Below are 14,193 nucleotides of genomic sequence, written 5' to 3'. Positions count from 1 at the left end.
ATACACTGGATCCCCTGTGTATTTTGGTCTGTTTGTTTGAAAACTAGATCCCAAAATTGTAAAGAAAGAAAAACTTACATATGTACAAAAATAAAATTAAATATAATGAATGGATGGAATGTAACTAAAACTGAAAATTAAAAGATAAAAAGAAAGAAAGAAAATATAAACAGGTGAATAGAACAAAACAATACACTATATCCTATATCCTGGGTGTATTTTGGATTGTTTGTTAGAAGAAACTACATCCCAAAATTGTAAAGAAAAACATACACACACACACACATACACATAAAAGTAAAATTAAGTACATTGAAAGGATAGAATGTAACTGTCAAGATGAAAATTAAAAGACTTTAACAAAACAAGAAGAAGAGGAAGAAGGAGGAGGAGGAGAAGAGGACGAAGAGGGGGAGGAAGAAGGAAAGAGAGAATATGAATAGATAGGTGAAGAGAACAGAGCAATACACTAGATTCTGGGTGTATTCTGGTTTGTTTGTTAGAAGAAACTGCATCCCAAAATTGTAAAGAAGAAAAGCTTATGTATATACAAAAAATAAAATTAAATACAATTAAAGGAGAGAATGTCACTATAAAAATGAAAATTAAAAAAGACTAAAAAAAGGAGTTGATAAAAAAAATTGGTTGAAAGAGGAAAAAGAAAAAAATTAAAATTGAAAGACTAAGGTATCCTGGGGACAAAAGCATGAATTCTATATACTATTTCCCCCTAGTGCTGACAGTTTTGTTTGATTAGTAAACTTGATCTTAGTTGGACGCTCTTGCTGATCTTCTGGGGAAGGGTCCTGTTGTGCTGATTCTCATGTGTCTTTGTCCTGGGCAGAACTGCACCACCCTTGCTAGGGGGCCAGGCTCAGTGCAAGTGGTTATGGATTACTCTATGTGCCTTTTGCTCCCTGTGGGCTTTCCACACTTCTTTAGAGGATGAGAATGAAAATGGCAGCCTTCCAATCTCCAGCCCCAGAGCAGAAAGCTCGGGCCCCACTCACAGTCAATCACTCCTATTTCCCTGGTTTCTGACTGCATTCTGTGTTCACCCAACATATGATGGAGCATTTCTATCTGAGGCATAGGACCCCGTTTGGAATCTCCAGATCTGCACACTCCTGTGGTCCACACCCATGCAGCTACTTCCCCGGGGAGGAAGTGGGGTCTCCCTGAGGTTCTGCCACTTGCTGGGCTCCTGACTGGAGAGCGGTCAACTGACCAGGCATAAACTGTTGCCAGTTTATGGCAACACTGAGCTGAGAGCCAGCTATTGGGCTTGCTGATTGCAGCAGCTCTCTGCTCTAATACCAGGGAGCTCTGCTGCACTCAGGAACCCCTGGTCTTCCTGTGACCCTGGGGATCTCGAGACCACACAATCCCACCTAGGGTTCTGTCCCACATCACCACCTGAGTGCCTTTCAGGCAGGGACATCCCTCACCAGAACAGACTTCTAGAAGTTCTGATTCTGCACTCCTTCGCTGAATTGCTTTCTGGTAGCTGGCTTAGGGAGGTTCCCTCCCCCTGCAGTTTATATTCCCATATATTGCCTTGGACTCACTTCTCCAATCTCCTACCCTGTAGAAAGTGGTCACTTTTCTATTTGTAGACTCGTTGTTCTCTTAGATCTCCAACTGAGTTTGCAGGTGTTCAGAATGATTTAGTAGATATCTAGCTGAATTCCTGGGACCAGACAAAACTAGGGTCTCCTACTCCTCTGCCATCTTGGACTCTTCCCTCTCCATGGAATTTACCTAAGAATACTTCAATGCTTAAAATTTGAGGAGGTAATTTGAATAATATTAGCTTTTTTTTTTTTTTTTTTTGGAAAATCATTAATGCTTTGTCACAAATGTATTATTTCTTTAAATATATAATTTCAAATGGCTGGTCATATTCTTTAACTATATGTCTTATGCACAAGATGTTTATTTTATGAGAGTATTACTTAAAGAATATCAAGAGTAAATATGATTCTATTTATAGAAATTGCTTTTTCTTCAGTAACTTTTTGGATTATACTTCTACATGTTTGATTCACCCTCAAGTGGGGTGGAACAATGAGCGAAGAAAAACTGGCTTCTGAGTTCTTGAAGATAAAAAATGCTGCCATTTGGGAGGGTCTTCTTCCCACTCAAGCTAGGAGGGACTCTGTCAACAAAGGCCCAGGACACCTTCATCAGCCCTAGAATACACTTCTTTTTTTTTTTTTAAAGATTTTATTTATTTATTTTACAGAGAGAAATCACAAGTAGATGGAGAGGCAGGCAGAGAGAGAGAGAGAGAGAGGGAAGCAGGCTCCCTGCTGAGCAGAGAGCCCGATGCGGGGCTCGATCCCAGGACCCTGAGATCATGACCTGAGCCGAAGGCAGCGGTTTAACCCACTGAGCCACCCAGGCGCCCCTAGAATACACTTCTAAGGCTCTATCATGAGGCTGCATCTGGAAGTAGACCCGAGGGCGCTCTAATATGTCCACTCACTGGGTCCTGGTCAGACACCTGGCTTTCCTAAGCCTTCAGAGCCAACTCCTAGGGTACTGATGATGAAATCACAGGCTGAGACACAAGACTGCACCCAAAATGCAAAATGGTCTTCTCAGATCATGTGTCTATAAATCCGAGAATTTAGGGAAAGAACAAAATAAAATGCAAGCATTCAGGCAGTTTTCATCAAGCTAAAGATTCCAGATGTATTCTAAATTGGCCTGAGCTATCAAAGTGATTAGGACCACTAAAACAATTTGTGTTTTCATTGGAATTTTTTCGAAGAGCAAAAATTCAAAACAATACTGAAGGCAGTCTAGTGAGTCTCTCAATAAATTGTAAAACATTGCAAGCAGTCAGTGCAGGTGTCTAAAACAAAGTGCTTTTTTGAATTATATTTGGCTCTTAAAAAACGTGATTTTCTCAGGGGGTTGGAAGAAGGAGGGCCAAAATGTTGTTTTACTTTGGTTTAATGGAAGAGTAAAGAAGAAAAATTGACTAAGATGCCTAAGGATGGAAGAAAAGGAGAGGGGACAGTTAAGGGCATAGAAGTGCAATTGCCTTGGGGAAAGGGAAACTTAGAGATGGAAAAATGAAGGCTTGGCACCCTGGAGGGTACATATATATTTATTTTAATCTTTGGATGATTTTCTCCTTTATACCACCTATTTCCAAAAATGATTAGAGATGGATTGTTTTTATCTAGGCCAGTTTGGAATAGGGTGAGACATGGATGGCCCAAGAAGGGTCACAATCTGATGCTGTTCTCTTCTGCCCCGAGACCAGATAATTGGGCTAAATGATGATTTCAGGTCTGAGGTGGAGAATAGAGGTGGGCGTGGGGAGGAGCAGGAGATGGTACTATCTGCTGGTGCTGAAGGTATTCACTTGTCACAGAGAGTTGGGGTGTGTGTGTGTGTGTGTGTGTGTGTGTGTGTGTTTGGCATATGATAGGGTGACTGGTGGTAACCATCTTCTTCCACACATTCTCCTGGAACTTTAGACTGCCAGTTTTGACAGTGGCTCACCTTTGTTCTTCCTCCCTGCAGAACATCTCTACCTTTGGTTTATTGCTGGTTTCCCTGGTCAAAATTTTGGTCCATTGAAAGAGATTAGTCTTAATGTTCATTCATGTAAGATTTTACCTGTATTTGTCTATGTGTGTGTGTTTGGAGGGCACACACATTCATGATTGCATTTGTGTCTAGTGATTTGCTCTGTGTCCTATACTTCTTAAAGAAGTTGTTGACTCTTTCCTAGCTTAAATTTAGCAGGGATATAAAATGGGCCCTCTGAGGGTTTCGACAAGGTATAGGACCAAATAGATGTTTTCTCTTTTATAATTTGCCAACAATCTTCTCTCATTAGGAGGTGGTATAAAGTCATGAGACCTTTTTCTTTCCTTACATTGTTAATAAAGGGAGACATAACAAATCTGCTAGCATTAATTTATATACTATACTGCATTCAGTAGAGATTGTTGGAGATCTTGTACCTTAATCCAAAGGAATAACTCTTATTGTGGAAAAGTTAGGCTAAGTGAAGAGGCTTTCAGAATCCTTCAAACCACATACAGTGATCACCTGCTGGCTCCAAGAAACTGATATGATTTTTTTTGAGAGAATGGTTGTCAGGTTGTATTTGAATTGTCTGTGAGATATTCAGGTGAGTATGGGAGTGGATAATTAGAAGTACAGTTTTGGAACTTAGGAGCTAGGTGAGGGCCAGAGATGTGAAATTTGTAAGTCATAAGTCTGTGAGTGGTAGTGGAAGTTGTGAACATATGTAGTATAACCAAGGGACAAGTGAGAAGAGACACTGCCTAGGACAAGCTAGGAAAGGAGTGTGGTAGCCTGCACTGATGTGTGGGCTATACCCATAGCCACCTTGTGATCTTGTTAGGCTGATAACACATATGCAAGAACTGATTGCATAATACTGCAAGTTTAAGGACTAAATTTAGTGGAAAGTTAGGCAGTCTAATTGTTGCTGAAAATGAATTTATCAGACTCTTTCATACAAAGATGGCAGTTAATAGAATTCAGCCTACCAAAGATTTACTAACTATAAAGAACTCTGTTGCTTGCCAACAGAGAAAAACCACAGATGAATTAGATTGGTTCTTAGTTCCAAGAAGTGAGGGACACAGATGTGTAAACTCCTGACTTTAATGTGAGGATGAATGAAATAGAGGCTATAATAGTTGAATACTGTGGTGGGAACTTAATTTCAAAGTGGAGTTTGAGGCAAGTCTCACATAAGAGGAAGGACGACTAAGATTCCAATAGGCAAAGAAGTGAGGGAAAGAATCTAAGCATGATGATCTCTCTCATGGTCATGAAAGAGGCACCACAAGGCTGAACTGGGTTGAACTTGTTAGACAGACACTGAATATTAGGAGCTCTCCAGTCACCTTACTAACCTCCATATCCCAGACCCTACACAAGAGAACAAGAGCCTCCAAAATACAAAGCCTTCTTCCTAACCAGCAGCAAACAGGGCCTTCCACAAGAACCTCCCAGCGACACTTCCAAGCAATGAAAATGAGTACTTCACAGTTCTTTATGCATGGGATAGAGAACCCCAGAACAAACAGGGTACCTCACATAACAGTCCTATTGAAATACAGTTGGAATCACTTTTATAGCACTGAGAGAATTTTAGTAATATACAGTCTATTCAAAAGATAAAACAGTAGCTGAAAAAGAATAAAACAATAACAGACCAAAGCCTACCGGTTTGGTGGGAATTTATTCTGGTAGAAACAGTACTAGAGTCCATTCGGTTTTTTTCTCCTTCCTTCCTCCTTTCCTTCCTTCCTCCCTTTTTCTTTCTTTTCTTTTATTTTTTTAAAGATATATATATTTATTTATTTGACAGACAGAGATCACAAGTAGGCAGAAAGGCAGACAGAGAGTTGGGGGTGGGGAAAGCAGGCTCCCTGCTGAGCAGAGAGCCCGATCGAGAGCCCTCGATCCCAGGACCCTGAGATCATGACCTGAGCCGAAGGCAGAAGCTTAACCCACTGAGCCATTCAGGCGCCCCTCTTTCTTTATTTTAGATTTATTTATTTATTGAGAGAGAGAGAGAGAGCACTATTGGGGGAAAGAGGCAGAGGATGAAGGAGAGAGAAACTCAAGCAGACTTCATGCTAAGCCCTGAGCCTGATGAGAGGCTCAATCCCATGACCCTGAGATCAGATTGGAACTGAAACCAAGAGTCAGACTCTTAACTGACCGCACCACCTAGGCACCCCATATCCATTTGGTTTTCAAAGTAGAAAAAGCAAAAATGAAAGAGGAGGGCACTACCTTTCTCACACTTAAGTCTTTCCCTGGTATGTACCATGTTGTCAGTGTATTTTCAAAATCTTTTTATTTGAAGAATTTTGCAGAGTCAATGTGAAGCTTAGCCTTTACTTCATCTGTTTATTATGTGAGTTTTAGTTATTTAATATGTTTATTTATATAAATTAATATATATATATATATATATATATATATATATAAATTACTTATTTAAAATACCCTCTCAGTCTTATATATCACATTTAGTGTCACATTTAGTTTGTATCATATTTAGTTAGTACATGGGCCACTCTAGAATCATACCTTAGCAAGGTCTTTCTACCTTTTCCTGCTCTCTTCACAACAGTTGAGTGCTAATCCATTTTCGGAAGAAATAAAAGAAGCATTCAGGGTATCATATAAATATAAGTAGACTATCCTTTCTTCTCAGAAGTCTTCCTTGGCTGTCTCTGACTAATAGCTTCCTCCGTTTTATGATTTTTGTACTGTGGTAGTTCCTTTGAGCTGCTATAACAAAATGCTCAGATTGGGTGGCTTATAAACAATGGAAGTATATTTCTTTTTCTTTTCTTTTTTATTTTTTTAAAAAGATTTTATTTATTTATTTGACAGACAGAGATTACAAGTAGGCAGAGAGGCAGTCAGAGAGAGGAGGAAGCAGGCTCCCTGCTGAGCAGAGAGCCTGATGTAGAGTTCCATCCCAGGACCTTGGGATCATGACCTGAGCTGAAGGCGGAGGATTTAACCCACTGAGCCACCCAGGCGCCCCGACAATGGAAGTATATTTTTTAAAGTTCTGGAGTCTGAAGCCCAAGATCAGGGTGCCAGGGTCGTCAAGTGAGGGCCCAGGTCATAGACATCATGTTATATCTTCATATATGGAAGAGGGTGAATGTGCTCTCTGAGGTCTCTTATATAAGGACACTAATTCCAGTCATGAGGATTCCCCATGTTCTAATCATCTCCCCAAGGCCCACTGCCTAATACTATTACTTTTGGTATTAGGTTGTCAACATGTGAGTTGTGGGGAGACACAAACAATCATATTATACCATGTGCTTTATTATTATAACTGTTACATATTACAATGGGTAGTAAGAATTCAATTTTGTTGACACTGTTTTCTCTTTCTTCAGACTGTGGGTGATGTAGAAAGGCAGGGACTGTGTTGTTAAGTAATTCTAGCACCCAACTTGGTGCCAGGATATATCTATATATCTATATCTATATCTATAACTATATCTATATATGTATGTATATATAATAGAAATTGTTATATCCTAAAAATCCTATTTGAATTCTCCAAAGCCATTCTTATATATATTGGCCAAATTGCTGGAGAAAATTTGTAAATACAAATTATGTTCCTGAACACATTTTATACCTAGATAAGGCAATGTCAATTAAGGCTTGAAGGAGACATAATACAGTGGGTGTTATTAATGGTCTAGGTATAACTGGGTCCAAGCCCTGGCTTTGCATTGCAAATCTGGTAGCAGTGGGCAGGTTTTGTTTAGTTTCTTGTTTGTTTGTTTTTAAACCTCTTGAAGAGTTGTGTTGTTACCTTCAGAATCATATTATTGGACCAAATCAGTATTATAACCTGCTTGGGGTTATAAGACAAAGTGGGATTATTGTATCTTATGTTTGGGGCTTTTGTTAATTTATTAATGCAGTCTAAGATTACCCATTTCCCCCCACCCCCATCTTTTTTTAGAGTAAGCCTGTCCTGTAACTGCATTTTAGTAAGCTTCTGGTAAATTAGAATTTCTATATTATTAAAAAAATGCTATACATATTCTATAATTTTGCAGTCTACTTTTTGGAACCTGAAAAAGTCTTCACAATAAGTCAATTAATCTATTTTGTTTTAGCTTAACATTTTACTAGTTGTGATATATTTGCATTTTTCTAAATTCTTTTTTTTTTTTTTTTTAAGATAGAAAGAGAGGAAGGAGAGGGGCAAATGGAGAGGGAGAGATCTTAAAATCTTAAGTAGGCTCCACACCAAGCATGGAGCCCAATGTGGGGCTTGATCTCACAACCCTGAGATTATGACCTGAGGTGAAATCAAGAATTAGAGGCTTAACAGACTGAGTCACCTAGGTGCCCTAATACATTTGAATTTTAATTCTGTATTTCAACATATTAGTTATCATATTCATTTTCAGGTCATAAATTACTTTACTGCAATTTGGAGCAACTTCCCCTTGGCCTGTGACACATCTTGCTACTGGAGGTTGGTTTTTGGTCTACGTGATTTCTCTCAGTTTCTTCTCCTTTCTCACTCACTAGCCAGGACACACCCTCATCTCTGAGCTTCCCCCACTTCCTATCAAAATTGTGACTCTTTGGTAACCATTGTATGCTGCTAGGTAATAGAATGGAGGTATTGGCTTACATGAATGTAAAGCACACACACACACACACACACACACACACCCGTGAGAGTGATAAGCTAGGGTACCTTTGGTCTTCTGGTGACACACAGCCCTCGAGAGCCATCTTTCTGACTAGTGTCACCATCACCCTCCTCGACTGATTTTCCTGTTGTGGATGAAGAAAAAGCAGGCATGTTACCTGTGCAGCTACTCAAGGATGCTGCATTACATTCAGAAGAGCCCTGCATTGGTTTTAATGTTCTGTTGTTGTCATTGTTAAATTATTGGTTCTTTTTGGACAAGTGACCCTGCATTTTTAATTTGCACTGGGCACCACAAATGATGTAATCCATCCTGGGAAAGGTTAAGTGTTTTGCTACATGATGTGCCTATTCCCTATAGCTGGGGAATCTCTTCTATATGCCAGCAATTTGTAGGAGAGTCCACTTTACACTTATTTTTTAGCTGCATATTTACAATAAACTATCCTTTAAAGCTATTAATGAGTGTTCTCTAAAAAAATTATTTCATCCAAGCATTTACTTTGGCAGAACTATTTGTTTTACTATGCGGAGGTCCTGGTGGTCTCCAGTCCTGATTTTAGTTAATTTTAATGTCTATATATTCTCTAATTCTAAAAAATTCCAGCTAGGACAAATCTGTACATCAGATGAAGAAAGATGCAGCATATATTTGAGATTCAACACAGATTCGATCAGTACCTAAAATGTACTCACCTCTGTTCTAGAGACTGGGGATAGAGCAGAGATTATGACAGCATCCCTGATCTCCTGCAGGCTGTATTCTAGTGAGTGGAGACAGACAATAAGCTAATAAGTGGATAAGTAATAAACAGATAAGTGAGATAATTTCCATAAAGTAAGTGCTAAGCAGAAGGTGAAATCAGGTCATGTGATAGAGAGTGATTGGAGGTCATTTTGGCTTGACGGTCTGAGCAGGCCTCTCTGAGGAGGTGACTTCTGATTTGAGACCAAAGTTATTTACTATGTAAATTTAAAGTTTTGGAGGGCTCTAAAATGTTAGCTGTAATTCAAGCATTGTTCATTGTTTTAATCAATCATGAAATCTATTTACTGGATGGTCACAGTGCAACGGTGGTAGTTCTTAATGAAAACAAACATGCTTCCAGAAGGCATCAATCCTGAACTCAGTGGTTGAGGTCTCAGACTGGTTTCTACTCAGGGCATTACCAGGTTCCACTTCACTTCACTTTCTTGTCGAATTCATTAGTCTTGTTTATGTGCCACATACGTGTGGAACACTTTAGGAGTAATGTGTAGTTTCAGAGGAAGTAGAATCTACAGCTCCTACCCATCCCGTTTACTGAGAAGGCAGGGCAAATCAGGCAAAGGTAAATAAAACCACAAACCACAGAAACACAGGCCTTACCAATCACAGGTGCACATGCCCAAGGGTCAAAGGGATGCTACAAGGCTGGAACCCAGTGTGATCCATCTTCATTGTTTTTTTTCCCTACAGTTACAAGCTAACTTCCCTAACTTCTCTATTTTGGAACTCCATTCTTTTCCCTTCTTGATGTTCTTTTTGAGAGAATGCCAGAATAGACTTTAAAAAAAAAAAAAGATTTTATTTATTTATTTGACAGAGATCACAAGTAGGCAGAGAGGCAGGTGAGGGGGCGGGTGGAGCAGGCTCCCTGCTGAGCAGAGAGCCTGATGTGAGGCTCAATCCCAGGACCTGAGATCATGACCTTAGCCAAAGGCAGAGGCTTAACCCACTGAGCCATCCAGGCGCCCCACAGAATAGACATTTTTTACAAAGATGTTCAAATGGCCAACAGGTAGATGAAAATGTGCTCAACATCACTGAGTGTTATGGAAATGCAAATCAAAAGCACGATGAGATACCACCTCACATCTATTAGAATGGCCATCACCGAAAAGATAAGAGGCAACAAATGCTGACAAAGATGTAGAGGAAAGGGAACCCTTGCACTGTTGGTGTGAATGTAAATTGGTGAAGCCACTATGAAAACAGTATGGAAGTTCCTCTAAAAATTAAAAAAAGAACTACCATATGATCCAGTAATTCTACTTCTGGGTATTTATCTGAGGTAAACAAAATCACTATCTCAAAAAGATATCTGATTCATTGCAGTACTATTTATAATAGCCAAGACATGGATACCTAAGTATACATCAACATGATTGGATGAAGAAAATGTGATATATACTATATATAATAGGATATTATTCAGTCATTTAAAAAGAAAAAGGGAACTCCTGCTGTTTGTGACAACATGGATAAACCGTCAGGGCATTATGCTAAGTGAAATTAGAGAAAGACAGATACTATATGGTATCATTTATATGTGGAATATAAAACAAACAAACTTATAGAAAAAGAGATCACATTTGTGGTTATTAGAGAAAGAAGGCAGGGAGAAGGGGAATTGGAGGAAGATAACCAAAAGGTATAAACTTCCACTTACAGGATAAATAAGCACTGGAGATGTGAGGTACAACATAATGGCTGTGGTTAACACTGATGTATGGCATATTTAAAAGTTGGTAACAGTAGATCCTAAAAATTCTCATCAGAAGGAAACATTTTTTTTTCTTTTTAAAAGATTTTATTTATTTATTTGACAGGCAGAGATCACAAGTAGGCAGAGAGGCAGGCAGATAGAGAGAGAGGTGGAAGCAGACTCCTTGCTGAGCAGAGAGCCCGATGTTGGGCTCGATCCCAGGACCCTGGGATCATGACCTGAGCCGAAAGCAGACGCCTCAACCCACTGAGCCACCCAGGTGTCCCTAAAAGTTGGTAACAGTAGATCCTAAAAATTCTCATCAGAAGGAAAACATTTCTTTTACTTTTTGTAACTATATGAGGAAAAAATTACAATAAAAATATTGTAATCATTTATATATATATATATTTATGTTAAGTCATCATATAGTATACCTTAAACATTACAGAGCTGTATGTCAATTATATCTTAACAAAACTGAAAAAAAAAGCAACATCAGAAGATAGGTATGTGTACATATTGAAGGATTGAGGACATTGAGGTCGCTTTTTTTTTAACCACTTAATTGATAATTATACATGCCCCCCTGTGATTATTTAATTATTCCCCAAACTGATCTCATGATTTTGCCTCAGTGCTCCTCCTCTGACCTTAGCCTTTCTATTCCTCCTTCTGTCAAATACTATTGGTCACTCTTTTGCCAACTCCTATATATGTGTGTGTGTGTGTGTGTGTGTGTGTTACAGTCATACACATATATATATATATTTTAAGATTTTATTTATTTGACAGAGAGAGGGAGAGTGAGAGAGGGAACACAAGCGCAGGGAGTGGGAGAGAGAGAGAAGCAGGCTTCCTGCTAAGCAGGGAGCTGGACACAAGCTGGATATCCCGGTATCCTGGGATCATGACCCGAGCTGAAGGCAGGTACTTAATGACTGAGCCACCCAGGCACCCCTAACTCTTATATTTTTAAAATAATTTTTACTTTTACCTTTTTTGAACTTTTCCAGTACTCTTGTAATTAATTCTTTGTATTATACACCCTCTGTCTGACAAAGCTGGAGTGCTTTCTGTTTTCTTGATTGTGTGATAATTGTATATATATATTTTTGGGTTCATCAATTTAAGATGTTTTCTCTTGTCTTCTCTCTATAAGTGGAATCTCAAGCTACTTCACAGCATCCAATTGTCCCCTCTTTCAATTTTTGATAATGACTATTTAAAAATTGTAGTGTTTTCTATATACCTCTAAACCTCAAACCTTGTGCAATCAACTTTAGAGGTGATCTCTTGCCTCCTCACTATGGTAGATGGGGATATTCATATCCTTAGCCTTCCTTCTAGCTGTTTTATATTATCTCACCTTCCATCTTCTGATCACTGAATCTTTATTTATTAGCATTTACATTTTTTTCTGTAGCAGTATTTAAATTTTACATAGTGGATTGATTATAAAAATTTAAAGCTATTTTTATTATTATGCATGAAGACAATATGTTTCCATTTCACAGCCAAAAATTGTATTCCCTAAGATTGTATTTCCACAGTTTAAGGTTATGTTTCTTTCTCCTTATGTCTAATAACATAAACTCTTGACCCTTCAACAGATATTATTCCCTCTGCACGTGTCAAAAGATAAATGGGTTGTCTTTTCTTATAATTTGTTAAGTATTCAAAATTATTTGGTAGTTTGGTATTTTAGTTTGCTTTATGTCTGTACTATGATTTTTTTCAACACAGTTTCTTTTTCCCCCTTGATGTTTCTAAATGTTAATTGATTATTGGGATAGGAAACGTTTCTCCTTTTATTATCATGTTCCTAATATTATGCATCTTTGTGATTCTGTCCACTGCTTGGAAATCTATAAATTTTTTTGAAGATATTTTAATGGAATGTACTGATATCTTGTTTAATTGGGCTAGCTGCTTAGCCAGACACATAACTGTCATCTATATAATTTCTTTTTATTGGTTACTTGATTGAGTTCCAGCCATCTTTTTGATTTCCAGTTTTTGTGTTTTGATTTCGCTTTCCTGGAATAAATGCTCAAGTAACTTTCTCATAAAAATCGCAGAAGAGGTAAATATTCCGTATATTTCCTATCTGAAATTGTTATAGCGATACATCTAGGTATTGCCATTTTTCTGTTAATTCTATTAAATATGTTAGATGATTTTTCCTCTTCCCTCTTATAAAGAGAAAGCCTCCTGTGCATTGCATCTGAAAATGGAGTCTGTGGACTGGTAGGCTTTACGTTAGAGTGAGCTGATATGGAGTCAGCCTTTAACCAAAAAGGGGCCTTTACATTTCAGAACGAGAAGAGCTTTAATCTGGGCTTTTATCTCCCAAGCAGCCCTAATTCTTCCCAAAAAGTTGACTTAATTTCTTTAGAGAAATTCCTCTAGTTGTTATTGTTTTGCCTAGGGGAGATGGAGAGGGTTAGACAGACACACATGGAGACAGAGAGAAAGCCAGAGGAATACTTTTAATGAACCCCCTTGCTGTCCATGTCACACAGCTAAGTTACTGACAAGGACAAGGCTGGGGTCCAGCTCTCCTGTGAAGTCATGCCTGTGCGTCTTCCTTTAGATGGCAGGTTTCGTTTTGTCCCTGAAAGAGCTCATGAGAAATTTTGTCACCTTCAGTGAAAGATCTCTTTATGATGAAAAATGAACATTAGCAAAAATATGCCAATAGACAGATACTTGGACTTTGTTGGATAAATACATTTTAGGTCTTCTCTTTGCTCCATGAAAACTTTGTGTGGAAAATAATCGAGTTTGGGGACTAGAGATAAAAAGGAGGAGGAAGCATCTGCCTTTATTTGGTGGCCATGTTACCATAATAGTTTTTTCTTGTTTGACCAGATTCAATTCTGAGACAAGCTTTGGTGAGCCTATGAAACATTTGCAAATTGTTGCAAAACTCCAGCCCTCCAAACTGCTGGATTATTTTTCTGTAGTTTTCTTATGGCTTTGTGACAGAATTATAAGGAAGTAGAAATTAGTTTTTGCTTTTGAAAAAAGAAATAGATTCATTCACATGTGTACACTATTTAGAAACTTAATGTGGAACATTACACTATATGTTACCTAACTGGAGTTCAAATAAAAACTTAAGAAAGAAGAAAAAAGAAACTTAGTGTGGAGAACCTGAGATAGTTTGCACCTGACATTTAAGAATTTAACTAAATTAATGGGAGGATGCACCTGTTTTATAATATGTGTTGGAAAAAACGGACTATCACCAACTCTGTCACCAAGGATGGAAACAGGTGGATAGAAGAGTTAGCGCGTGTTTAGTGAATAGGAGATTTTCATTCTGAATAAATAAGACGGAGTAGACCAGGAGTTTTATTTCTATTGTCTTAGATGGGTGACCTCATTGGGTAAAGCCAGATATATCTCAAAGACTTACAGAAATGATATTTAAGTTGTACATCACCCATTTTGGTCTCAAAAGAATGATCAGTGAGAGAACAATCATCTCTGATAGTA

This window comes from Mustela nivalis (genome assembly GCF_964662115.1).
Source record: "Mustela nivalis genome assembly, chromosome: 15".
NCBI lineage: Eukaryota > Metazoa > Chordata > Mammalia > Carnivora > Mustelidae > Mustela > Mustela nivalis.
This window is presented reverse-complemented; position numbering follows the sequence as displayed.